This window comes from Seriola lalandi, unplaced genomic scaffold (genome assembly GCF_002814215.2).
Source record: "Seriola lalandi dorsalis isolate HSWRI2012SDOR001 ecotype SW California unplaced genomic scaffold, Sedor1 jcf7180002054885, whole genome shotgun sequence".
Lineage (NCBI taxonomy): Eukaryota > Metazoa > Chordata > Actinopteri > Carangiformes > Carangidae > Seriola > Seriola lalandi.
Window position 1 is genome coordinate 5,303,901 of NW_019525437.1, and position 12,838 is coordinate 5,316,738.

General features: G+C 40.0%; 1 protein-coding gene across 4 annotated transcripts in view; it reads right to left on the minus strand.

The window, feature by feature from the left end:
• The window catches only part of LOC111671722 (carboxyl-terminal PDZ ligand of neuronal nitric oxide synthase protein-like), a 187,875-nt gene that overhangs the window by 159,153 nt on the left and 15,884 nt on the right, over positions 1 to 12,838 (minus strand). The gene's annotated exons all lie outside the window — the stretch shown is intronic.

Genomic DNA, 12,838 nt, shown 5'->3' on the forward strand with positions numbered 1-12,838 from the left:
AGTAAGGAGGTGACACACTGTGCTCTTATGGTTTTTGCCACATAATCAAACTTGTCCCTCGAGAGCGCTGTGACATCAGCCAGGGATATAACCCCCCCCCCCTCCAGTGTTTTCAGGAAGACTCAAAATACCATTGTTGGGTTTCAAATGGGAGCAGGATATGCAGCGGGCTTTAAGCAGCAGCCTTTCTTCATAGGAAATTCTGTCACAGGTGCGAGTGCACATCAAAGCTCTGTGATAGAAGGGCTTATGAATATTTTAATAACAGGTTACAATGTTCACTTCTGAGGATGTGCTATCAAACTTCAAAACTGTACAACCCCCAGGAGCTCCTAATAATTTCACTGCAGCCAAATTAATTGTGACAACATGACGCAAGTCGAACAACTAAATGTGACTGAACTCCAACTCCAACTGTGAGATAGTATGGCTTTTCACTTTATATGATTTACATAACAGCACAGCCTTATTTGGTATTAGGAGCCTTTTTGTAAATTGAAATTTTTCTTGACCTCTTACTTCAAACAAATGTGAAGAAAAAAAGACATTTGAACATTCCTGCCTCATCCTTTACACTGCTGGTCAAAAGTTCATCCAGTTTTCATTGAAATTTCAGCAGGAGTTCCAGTGCAGTTAATAACTTTAAATGGTACAAAGGAAAGTGGTAAATAGCTTGAGGTAAAAAAAAAAATTTAGGTCACCAAAACCTGAAAAATCATGTCAATCTCATAGAAAACAGGCCTTTTTCAGGGATTAAGAACTTGGTGAACTTGCAGCTTTCGTGCAGCAGTGGAGGTTAAATAAGCCTTGAAAGTTGATGCAAACAATTTTTACAGGTGATGACTCAAAAACTCTCTGTCTGTGTTGGAACAAACTGTTTTACTTTACCCTGTACTTGTAATACTTCAGGAAGTATCTTGCCATCAGAATGGTGAGAAAGTAACAAAGAGAGACAAACTGGTTGGTTCATTCTACACCAAGATAATGAGCCAAAACATTGAAAAAACTAGAGGCTTCACATGATGGAAGAGCAGCACAGTCTCCAGACTTAAACCCCATGGAGGAGGTTTGGGATGAACTGGAGGTGAAAGGTGAAAGCAAAGCAACCTGCAAGTGCGACACACTTGTGGGAAATTCTGCAACAGTGCTAAGACGAACTTTCTTACATTTTGTTTCCATTGAAGTAGGGCTGCACAATATGCAAAAAAAAAAAAAACATATCATGTTGCAATTTTTTTGTCAGATCGCGATATGCGATTGCAATTTCAATTGGAATGGTTGTTTATGCTTTTCATTTTCACTGAAAACATTTTTAAAATGATGATGATGTGATTTTTATCGAGTCTTGCACCAAACAAACTGAGAATCTCAGTTGTAGGCCACAACGCTTATGGTGCTAACAATGAGCAACAAAATCTCCACTTTTTAATTTGTTCTGTGCTTCAGTTTCAGAAACACATTAACAGCTGTAAAAAATGTGAGTGTTATCCTCCTAGGACCTGGCGTCTACATATGTGGACCTCACATTTTGGGTTCTCTAGACCACAATACTAACTTTTTCTCAACAAGGGCCTGGTGACCACATATGAAGATATTATACTGCCACTCAGTAATCGAAATTTAAAACTAATGTCCTCATATGTGGACATCATTTTTCTCAGGTCCCAATCAGCCTATATAGCAAAGAATAGAGCTCGGGTCTTAGGAGGTTAAAAAACTTTTGACCGGTAGTGTATGTTCCATCACATGATCCAATAACATAACTGCGCACAACTGCTGTTAAAAGAGAGAGCGCACAGTCATGACTGGGATTTGTTATGGTTGTTAATACTGACATTTATGATATTATAATGAGCAAAGATCAATCACTGATCCATTCATTTGACCATCTGTTAATCTACAGCTGAAAGTATTAGTGGACTGTAAACCTGTCAAACCTGCAATATTAATTTAAACGTCCACAACAGAAGCTAGAAAGTAACAAGGACAAATGTGATGATTAGAGATGTTTGTCGAAAAGAAATTATATTATTTAGTGGATTTACCTGCTCCAATTCAAAAAGATGTCATAATCTGTCCATCTACCCAACAATAAATAATAGGGAATTCCATCACAGAAAGAATACTGCAACTTGTTTTTGATTGTTTGCTAAATTTCATTTAATTTGGAGTGTGTACACGGTATAACAGACACAAAGAGTCAAATGCTTTCCTAGTCACGTTGAAATCTATTGTCTTCACTTCATTTCCATGTCTTTGGACTGTGGGAGGAAACCAGTGCATCTGCAGGAAACATGCATGAGCACAGAAAGGACAAGGAAACTTGATTTGAACTCTTGTGGGATGCAACAGTGATGAATACTCTTATAAAAATTATTTCAAATCAAAATGCTACTCCATGTTTTATGCTAAAGTGCATAAATCTCAATTCTAAATCCAGCCTGTTATTATTATTATAAGTTATTTGTCATACTCGAGGTTATTAATGGTTTCCAGCACTAAATGTTCTGATTAAATAAGGGGGAAGCTGCGGTTCGAAATTTCCAAATGAGTCCATTTCTCATGTCACACATTTTTTGCTGATGTTGTTAATGCAGCACCTGAGGAAAAAATGCTGTCAGCGCAAAATAGAACCGTAAGCCATCATTCGCCTTCCTTAGCATATCAATTTATTTTTAAGATAAGTGTATGCAAAAGAATATAAATGTCAATAACCCTGCTTCGCTAGCTGTTTGTGGAGAATATCTCATTAGCCTCTAATTTCCACTTGTACATCAGTGTAAACAAGCACAATCAGACTTAAGGTGTTTACATGCATTTATTGACTTAAACTGTGTATAAGGAGATATCAGCCCGTTTCTACATCTCCCAGCTCTGTAGGTTCACAGTGACATTTAACCAATAACTCAGCAGGGTGGCCCATCTTACACAACTACTTTGTTTAACATTGAACAATTGACTTCATGTGTCAGTTACCGTCCATATACCAAGACATTTTAGTCACAAGACAATTAGCATCCTGCAAAGTGTGTAGAGCTCTACAAGGAAGATGAAACTGATAAGAGCACGATCAGTACAGCTCTGGCCCACAGGAAGACGATCGATCAATATACAAATCAACTCGTCGGTTAGACAAAACATGATCAGCCCAATTATTCTCCAGCAAGCCATTCAAGATTTCACTCATGGATCTGGGGTCACACGGTGTGTGTGTGTGTGTGTGTGTGTGTGTGTGTGTGTGTGTGTGTGTGTTGGGTGGGGGTCTGGTTGATCTGAAATGTGCAGTGGCCGGAAGGTAATCTTTCACAGGGACTAAGTATCCCGAGTCTCTGGGGAGATGGCAAATTAGACCAGCTCCAAGCAGCATTAAGGATCAGACCGTAGTCACTAACAGCATTCCAGCGAATCATTTCTATGACAGCCTTGCACCATGGGAAGTTTAAAGAGATGCTTTAGAGAATTTAAAGTACAGAAAACATCCCAGAGGAAGCCCGGAGTACAGAAGTACTTAAAAATAAAAAGTCACCTTCAACCACATTCAAGAGACGAACGTGAGTTAATTGTTCAAAGAGAATGTAGTGTGGCTCTGCTATCTTTGTCAGTGTCTAAAGCTATGTTTGACCTCACAGCTCCTCATCCACTTCCTCCACTGCTTCCTTCCTTTCTTCCTTCCTTCAAGGCCCATCAGTGTTTGTGTAGTTTTCCTTAAATTAGAGTGACCAGGCTTGAGACTGCAAAAAATAACAATGTCTGCCAGGAAGTTAACCCGCTATTGTTACTTTCCAAATTACAAATGTACAAATCTTTAAGACTGTGGTGGTTGATAACCTGAGGTCAACAGGTACATGAGCAAGCTGCTGTATGTCATGGAAGTATTAGCTCTGCTTGTTTTTGTACCACCGACTGAAATACATGTTTTACGTTCTTCTACTTATTAAACTAACAAAATTAAACTTCTGGGCCAACATATGCCTAGGTCCTCTGCCCGCATCTGGCCCATATAATTCTAGCCAACATCTGGGCAGATTCCCGCTGGTGTCCCCTTGTATTGGCCGACAGCCACAAGACTTTCTGTCAATTTTAGGTCTTGTTGCAATAGGATTTAGAGCCTGAACACAAGATTTTTTCCTGAGTGTGTCATTTTTTGCAGTGCAGTTTGCCAGCTCACAGCCCCACTGACCAGACTGTGCTACTCTGAGGTCAGAGGTATTGTTCTCCCATTTCCCCTCCTTAAAATCTCCTTCCTGAAACCAACATATACCTCCACTACACACACGCACACACAGAGACACACACACACACACACACACACACAGTAACGAATGGGGAAACTATATTAAAACTATCCCAGAATTCAGCAGAGAAGGGAGGGTGAATGGAAATGTTGACATTGCACACATCCTGAACATTATAAAAACAAGACTACCTGCACTCCCGTACACATAACAGATACCCCTCCACCCCCAACCCCCTACACTCTCACACACAAACACACACACACAGTAGGTACATTCCCACGGGATCTTGTTATGTGTACAGTATGCCCTGCCCGTGTGCGTACAGGTTTTCAACATCTTGTTTTATTCATGCTGCACAAATACCACATAACATAGGTCTATTGATCTGTGTTGATTTATGGTAATATTCTGACATGTTGTTGTGCTGGCTCACTTTCAGCATGTTTTGTTTTCCATCTGTTAATCTGGGACTTGTACTGGGGTAAACACAACACTCAAGTGTGTGCCAAAACAGAGCAATGCACATTTAGTTTTGTTCAGATTGAGAGTTTTTTTTTTTTACTCTAAAGTAGGGTTCTTAAGTGAGACAGCAGCAGTCTAAAAGAACAGACCACAGTAAACATAAACCTTGTTAACCACTGTTCATTCTTCATTCTAAGCTTTAAAGAGGTGCAAAGGATCAAGCTTGTAGCCCCCATTTTCTGGAGGATGACTGAATAAATGCCTCTTTTTATTTCCGTCACACCTCAGAGCTGCCCTTCATATTCAGCATATGGCTGTTGGCCACTGGCAGCTGCCCAGTATAACCAGTATTTTATCTGTGCCCAGTGAGCAAATGGTGGTAAAATATCCTCCCATAAGACTTCAATTATTTCCCATATAGACATTATCAGTTAAGGTGCAGTGGCTCCAGAAAGTATTCAGTGGCCTTCACAGTCCACCTGCAGCTTACCTTTTATGTTCTATATAAAAAGATTATATTCTATATTTATATTATATAGAATAAAATACAAAAATTATTCATTAATATAATATTAAAAGGACGAATTTAGCCAATTACATCAAGGTCCCTGAAGAAAACCAGCTCCAGTGCGCACTTGCCCTGAGACAGAGGCGTTTACCTTTCGGAACGATTGATGACCCGAAGCAAACAGCCAAGAAAAATACGGGAGTGGCTTCAGGACAATTCTCTGACTCTAAGGCTTAAACACATCTGTGGACAGGCCACCATGACCAAGTCCTGGAGGCCACAGCAGACACCATCTGCAGTGGGATTAGCTTCTGCAAGCGTCTCCGGCCAGTGAAGAAGACCATTTCTTTCGTTAGGGCTGGGGAGAACCCAACATCAGCTGCCAGAACCAGCTCCTCTGGCCTGCTAGCAGCGACACAAGACTGGAAACTGAAAGTCAGCCTGGGGAAGTAAGTTCCCAGAAGCTACTGCCGCAACAACGCTACGACCAGATGGATGGTGCTGATCTCCTAAGTCTCCAAGCAGATCATTCTCTTAGAGCTAACCATTCCCTGGGAGGGCCAAGCCAACGAGAGGAAGAAGGCAAAGTACGCTGAGCTACTGGAAGAATACCAAAGCAACGGCTGGGGAACGAGGTTCCTATCGAGGTGGGATGCTGAGGGTTTGGAGGTGAGTCCCTCTTCAGCACCTATCTGGAGTAACACTGAATGGAAGCGAGCAGGGGCTTGATCAATCCCAGCTGGGTCACCTGGTGAAGGTGTCTGATGTCCGAAACACTTGATAAACACTGGAAACATCACTGATAATGTGTTCCAGTAAAATTAAATGCTTTTGAGTTTTGGTCAATTGGTTGGATAAAACACAATCTCAAGATATTACTCTGGGAGGTTTTTTTTTATATTTTATGGACAAAGCAATCAAACAATTAATTGATTAAATCTTAAAAAAAATACTGCTAGCTAGACCTCAATCTACCAATGTGCTAACCTTTCAGAAAAGTATACAATATAAAAAGTATACTGTGGACTGTGGGAACTAAGCTTCTTGAAGAAGTAAAGGTAAAAACTGAAAACTGAAAGCCTGGCATATCACATTATGTTGGTAACTGCCGAGATATCATTGCACTGCAGGACTCTGTTTGCCACTGTTATTTTTAATAACTGATCTTCGATGAATCATCACTTGACTTCAACAGTAGAAGAATGTGCTCTGTTTTACATCCTCATTCATTCACAGGTTCTTCTTCTCTCATTATGTTCTCTCTCCTGCTGCTCGTTTTGTTTATGTTTTTCCTCCTCTTCAGGCCTATTCTCCTTTTTGAATTTTTTACTCTTTCTGTGATGGCTGTGAAGTCATGATCTGCCCTCTAACCGACTCCATTTTTCACAACCAGCTAATGAGATAAAAAGAAAAAAACCCACATCATTGAAACAAGCAGCCTTGATCAGTAAAAGCAAATCAGATACACAAACACAGCAGTCATATCTACTGAATGATTGATCATGCGTGTTGTGTGCATGGGCACTGCGATGTCTGCTCTCTGATGCTGCCTTATCAGCACAGCAGCTGGCCTCTGATGACTCAAAATCCACAGCACAACTTGATTCATTAGACGCAGTTTTGTAAACTTTACTGAGGTTAACCAAGTGCAGCGGGGGTCTGAAGCTGCCCCCGAAGTTATTCTGATTCAACGACAGAATGCGGAGCGGTCTGGAATCCTGATGAAATTTCATCACGCTGCTTTGCGAGAGCAATTTGTGTGACGAGTCTGAGCTGGAAGGGTCGCAGCAGACCCAGAAAATTATTTCCACACAGACGGAGTTTGTCTTTCGAATAACTGTGGGATGTATGGGGAGCTGGATTGGTGGATTTCTGTTTCATAACTCGGTACAAGACAAAGAGTCTTAAAGTTAAACCAAACATAAAAGTCTGTTTGCTTTGACTCAGCATCAGGCCCAGTGACTCATCTGTCTTCAGAACATTGTTAGTTGAAATACTTAAGAAACAATTTCTTCCATTTATTATATTTGTTAAGCTTTTATATAACTAGTCTCTAACTTTTCTGTTTGCTCACCAGTGACTTGAGAAAACACTGGGAGGACTGGGTAAGGAGGAAAAGCATGATTAATTAAACATGTCCAAATCTGCTGCAAATTAAACGAACTGTGCAGAATGAGGTTTGTTATTATCGAGCTGGATGACTCCAGTGAATTTCAACTCAACGCCAGGCAAGAGCTTGTTAACAGGAAATAATTCTGACCTCCTGAACTCAGGTAAGGATTGCTGAAGGCAATGCTCTGCAATGCAGCAGAAAAAGTACACAATGTCGTGTCATGTGAGCGGAGAAAAAGAAATCATGGACGAGACATCAATTGCAAATGAAGAGTGTTGTGAAAACTTGCAACCCTGAATAATCACTCTGGGCTCAGATTCAATGGAGATGGTGGGAATGAGACTGTATGGTTTTATGGTTCTTCCGTTGAAGAGGTCAGTGACATCCAATAACATTTTTTTTCTGTAAGTTTCAATTAAATTATTGAAATGGAAACTGCAATGCTGTCGTAAGCCCTGTGTTTTCTCTCCAAGTACATTAACCCAGAGTTTTACTATCACAGAAACATAATTTCATCGGGCTCAAAAACAGAACTTTGCCAACCATTTTGTGCATTAATGTGAGATAATAAATGCTGGTAGCTGGCCAAGAAAGACTGTAGGTATAAAAAATCTGACTGCCATTAACTTAAATGAAAGCGCCAAATCAACCCTTTTAGACTAAAACAATATTCAGCGAACTGTGTGTCCATGTACAGCTGATGAAACGCATCATCTCTCACACACCAAAGTGTGACTAAATTTAATCAAATGACCGTTTGTGGCCTATAGCGTTTTCAACTCAGTGTCTGTGGCACAAAAACATTTGAGAAACTGCAGTTAAGCAAAGGTCAAACACCATTTAGGTATTTAAACTTGAATTTTTAAACTAGAATTACTGCCTCACAGTTATACGCCTTCGCCACTCAGACTAGTTCCAGATTACATCCCCTGTTCATCCAGTCATATAAAATATGAACCACTTGTGTGATATTTTATCATAATTGTCGTGTGAAGTCTTGAGTAATGGCTAAAAAGTGTTTTGTGAGGTCCCACTGACCTTGACCTTTGAACACCAAAATCTAATCAGCTCATCCTTGAATCCAAGTGGACATTTGTGCCAAAGTCGAAGACATTCCTTCAAGGTTTTACTGAGATATCGTCTCCATGAAAACAGGACGGACGGACAGACAGAAAACCCAAAAACAATATGGCTCCAGCTCTGGCTGTCGCTGGAGCAGAGGCATAAAAAAGTCATTATCCTGAGTCATTGCTTTCTCACACCAAATGTGCCATTTTTCTCAACAGAGTCAGGAGGCCCTGTGACATCCTCACATAATTAGGAATGATGGTTAAAACACTAATCAAGCTAATTCATGCTTCATTGCTCTTTAATTTCTTTGTCAACATACACATGTTTTTGCACAGATGGTGGTAATGTCAATCCTGCATCTAAAGGATAAAGGACTGATCCTTGTTTGCAAAAGAAAAAAAAAATAAGTTTTTCCTCATTAATATGTAAAGTTAAGCAGCAAATGCTTCACCATATAAATGTCTCAAGTTTTCAATTTGCTGAATTTGATGTCACAGTGTTTGCACTATATTGAATTTATTTATTCAAGCACCCCACCACAGTAGATTCTGCCACCAACCAAAAACATGACATTTCCATAGTTGCGTAAATTATTTTTACCTTTCAAAAACAACAGTGACTCACTAAGTGCAGGTTGCAGCTCCAACCAGTTCTTTCTCAAAGCAGACTTAAGCAGAGCAACAATGGTGTGTTTTCATCTGTGTCAAATAACATGATCTCTTCAGTTATAGTTTGAGTATCTTTTTGTCTTGGTGTTGTATTTATGTGCCCTATGTTTTTATGTTTCTATATCTTTATGCATACATCTGCTGCATACCCAACTGCCCAATTGGGGACGAATAAACATGATTGACAGAACTCTAATTCTCTGCAGCTCAACCCCCGATCTCTGAACTGAAGATGCTGATCAATAAATTTTGTCCATGTGGACTAAAAGATCCTGTCCCCGGAAAGGTTTCCTTGTTTTTCTAATGCATATCTGACTCCATAATTTAAGGCTGGCACAAGTCTCCAGCTGCTGCCTGTCACGTATTGCATGTGTCACTTTTAATGATTAAGCTAAAACTGTGAGTCATTCTCCAAGAGACCAAGTGAACAAGCAGAAAAAAAAACTCAATCAAACACAATTACAGCACAACAAGCAGCAACAGATTTGGTGGAAAGAGGCATTACAGCGGCAGGGTTGGCTGGACAGAGGTCAGGCTGAAGCACCATGGTGAGGAACAAAGTTATAATTGGACTTTCAGGATCTTTCAAAACTGTATGATCCAACTCTTCACCAACACAGAGAAACAGAGACATGTGTAATAGAGAAAACTGCAGGTATGTCTGGTGTACAGACATATACAGAAATCAAATGTTAGCTTCTGGGTTCATCTCCAAAGCTGCTGAACAAACAGGGTGACGGCGATGTTTAATTCATCACTTTCTAATTGTGGTGTCACTGTAAAACAGTCAGAGTGTCTGCAAGTTCCAGATGATTTAAAGCTCGTTAAAATGAAATTCAAGAAACTTCTTTACCATTTATGGTTTTGTATCTTTATCATTGTTTAAACACTGAGGCAGCAGTGGCCTGTTGCTGAAGAAAAATGGCTGAAAATCTCAGAGATAAGAAGTTAAAATCCAGAAAAGTCCTAATGTTTCAAATAGTTGTTCATCTAGCAGCAGTAACTCTGCAGACAACAGACAGGAGGAGCAGAGCAGCAGAGAAGGTTAAGGACCACATCTCCAAGTAAAGTTCCCTGTGAGTCCATTTTCGGATAGTCCGGGATAATGTATAGCTTTGTGTTCTTCTCTGGTTTCATCAGAAATTCTTCTACGCCAATCAAAGTCTGTGTGATTAGCTCAGATCTATAGAAGTTTATCACAGAAAGATCCAGTGAGGGAGGAAAAGGGGGAAAACCAGGCCTACTAAAATTCAAATATGTCTGGTGTCTAGTCAGAACTCTAACCTCTCTGTAGCAGCTAACTTATACAGAGGAAAGTGAAAAAAGAACTACTGTTTAATGTGCCAGTTGTTCCATTTCATGTATTGTTCTACAAATTGTCATTAATTAATCCTCTGTTTACTATATGATTCTTGCAAAGTGCGACACAGGACATTTGTCTCCTGATGGATTTTGGTGGGCGAGTCCAAGTCAAAAGTCTGGGTCTTAATTTTATCCCCATAGTAAGAAACGCAGCTCATGTTCTCAGGAGCAGAAAAAGGACCACAGCAGGCAGCATTCATCTGTCTATCTAATCTAACCATACAGACAGAGTCTGTTTGTGTGTATGATCATAACAAAGTAAAGAAACAACATCTTGATTATGGGATGGTTTACATTCACTTCAGGATGGTCACAATTGTTCTGGGATGGTGGTGAAAAGAAGTTTGTCTGGAACCCTGGCTACATGCTGCCTTAACTCTTAGAGACCAACAGAACCAGCTAATGCAAGCGGGTTGCAGGAATAAGGCAAACGAAGTCAACAACTCTTCTCTACATAGTTTTTCAGGATCTAAAGAGATGAGATGAGATGAGAGAGGAGAGTGAATAAAATGTGGAGAGTCAGGGATGAAATGAAAAGGTGAGACATCGCTTTGAACTTGTATTTGTATTTTTCAACCTTTCTACCTAGCACTGGTGGTGGTGGTGGGGTGGGGGGTTGATGGATGACCTCCATGCTACTTTACCCCCCCAAGACTAAACCAGAATCAATTAAGCACCCTGCTCTCCTCTAAACTGTAAATGAGACAATCAGCAAGATATACATCCTCCTCTCCTCGCTCCATCTATGACAACGTGTACGGCAGAAAAAAAAATAACGAGTGTGTCAGGCCGGGTGAAGAAGCATGGCGAGGATACAACAGTTACAGAGATAAGTGAGTGGGGCCGATATTCTTGGCTGATACCAAGACTGACATCAAACCGTTCAGTCACTGTCGTCCCTCTCTGGGGTGGAAACAGGGTTGCAATGATTATTTTTATCATCAGGTAATAGCTTTTTCATGAATTTATTGATTCTATTTAACTTCATTTAACGTCTGCCAGAACCCACCAGGTCTAAAGATTGTTTTTTTATACCTACTTAAACAATGATTAATTACCAAAATTGTCGCTTAATTAATAATTTACTTGTGTGCTGTTGCTTTTTTTGCCTACAGTATCAAGTCAAGTAAAATCAAGTCAACTTTATTTCGCAGCTTGAGCAGACCAAAGTGCTGTACAAAGGACAATTAAAATGACTGAAAGTGATCCAATCAGAAGAGAGGAGGCGTCTCTGATCCTCTCTTCTGATATTCAGTGTCTGAATACAGGCTGTGTGCATTTCTCTGAGGACTGAGCGCTTTGATACTTTCACAGTATTAATATAGAACCTAGACCTGCTTTATAATCAAACAACACATGGACATCTACCTTTAAACCATATGAAGCTTTAACACATGTGGGAATTACTTTAAGATTCTGAATACAACTGAATAGATTCCTCTTCAAGGATGCATCACAATGTAATCCTACTGATATAATTATTATCATTACTACAAGTATTAGTAGTTGTAGCAAGTAACATTTAAAATGCCAAAGCAGTTGATGGCATAATTACCTCTACTGCTGCTATATATTATTAACAATTCTATTTGATTATAACTACCATCACAGATAAAAACGTTTGGTACAGATGTTTTCAAAACATAAAACCAGCTCAATACATTAATTGTTTTTTTTCCTTTTTTTTTTAAATAAGAGTGCTTGTTTGTATTGCAGGAGTGTCAGTAAGGGGATGGAGACTTAAAGGGAGGTGGAACTAAGCAAATAAGCAATAGAGTGAGATGAAAAAAGTAAGAGAAAAGACAGGGAACAATAATAATGGAACGAGGAGTGTCTGTGGACTGGGGCGGGGGGGGTCCTGAGTTTAGTTTATCCACATGGTGGCTGTGTGCAAAGCAGGGCTGAAAGCAGCAGCCAGCAGCTTTAATGAAAATGTCTGTGGAGGAGAAAAGGTTTCATTAAAACCATATTGGAGGGCAACATCTTTTCATCCTTGCAGCCCACACACACACACACACACACACACACACACACACACACGCACGCGCACACACACACACACACACACACACACACAAAGTCACTCTCACTCTGGACAGCTTACAATCTCTGTAACCTCCCCATCATCCCATTTCCTTGACTCTCTTTCATCTGTGCTGATCTAAAAGGCAGGGGAATCATTTGAAGCAATAGGCGGATGTGCTCTGATACTCTGCCCAGCTTGTCCAATTTTTCTTATTTTGTGTGCATAAAAAATTCTTACACCCATGTGGCAGCAGTTACAGCTGGAGGTGGAAACCCTCACAAGAACAGAGGGAGTACAGAATTCAAGACAGCTGTATAGCATTTAATGTTATTATGCCACAGATGTAGGATGGAGATGGTGATTTCAAACACTGTTATTAAATTGACTGTC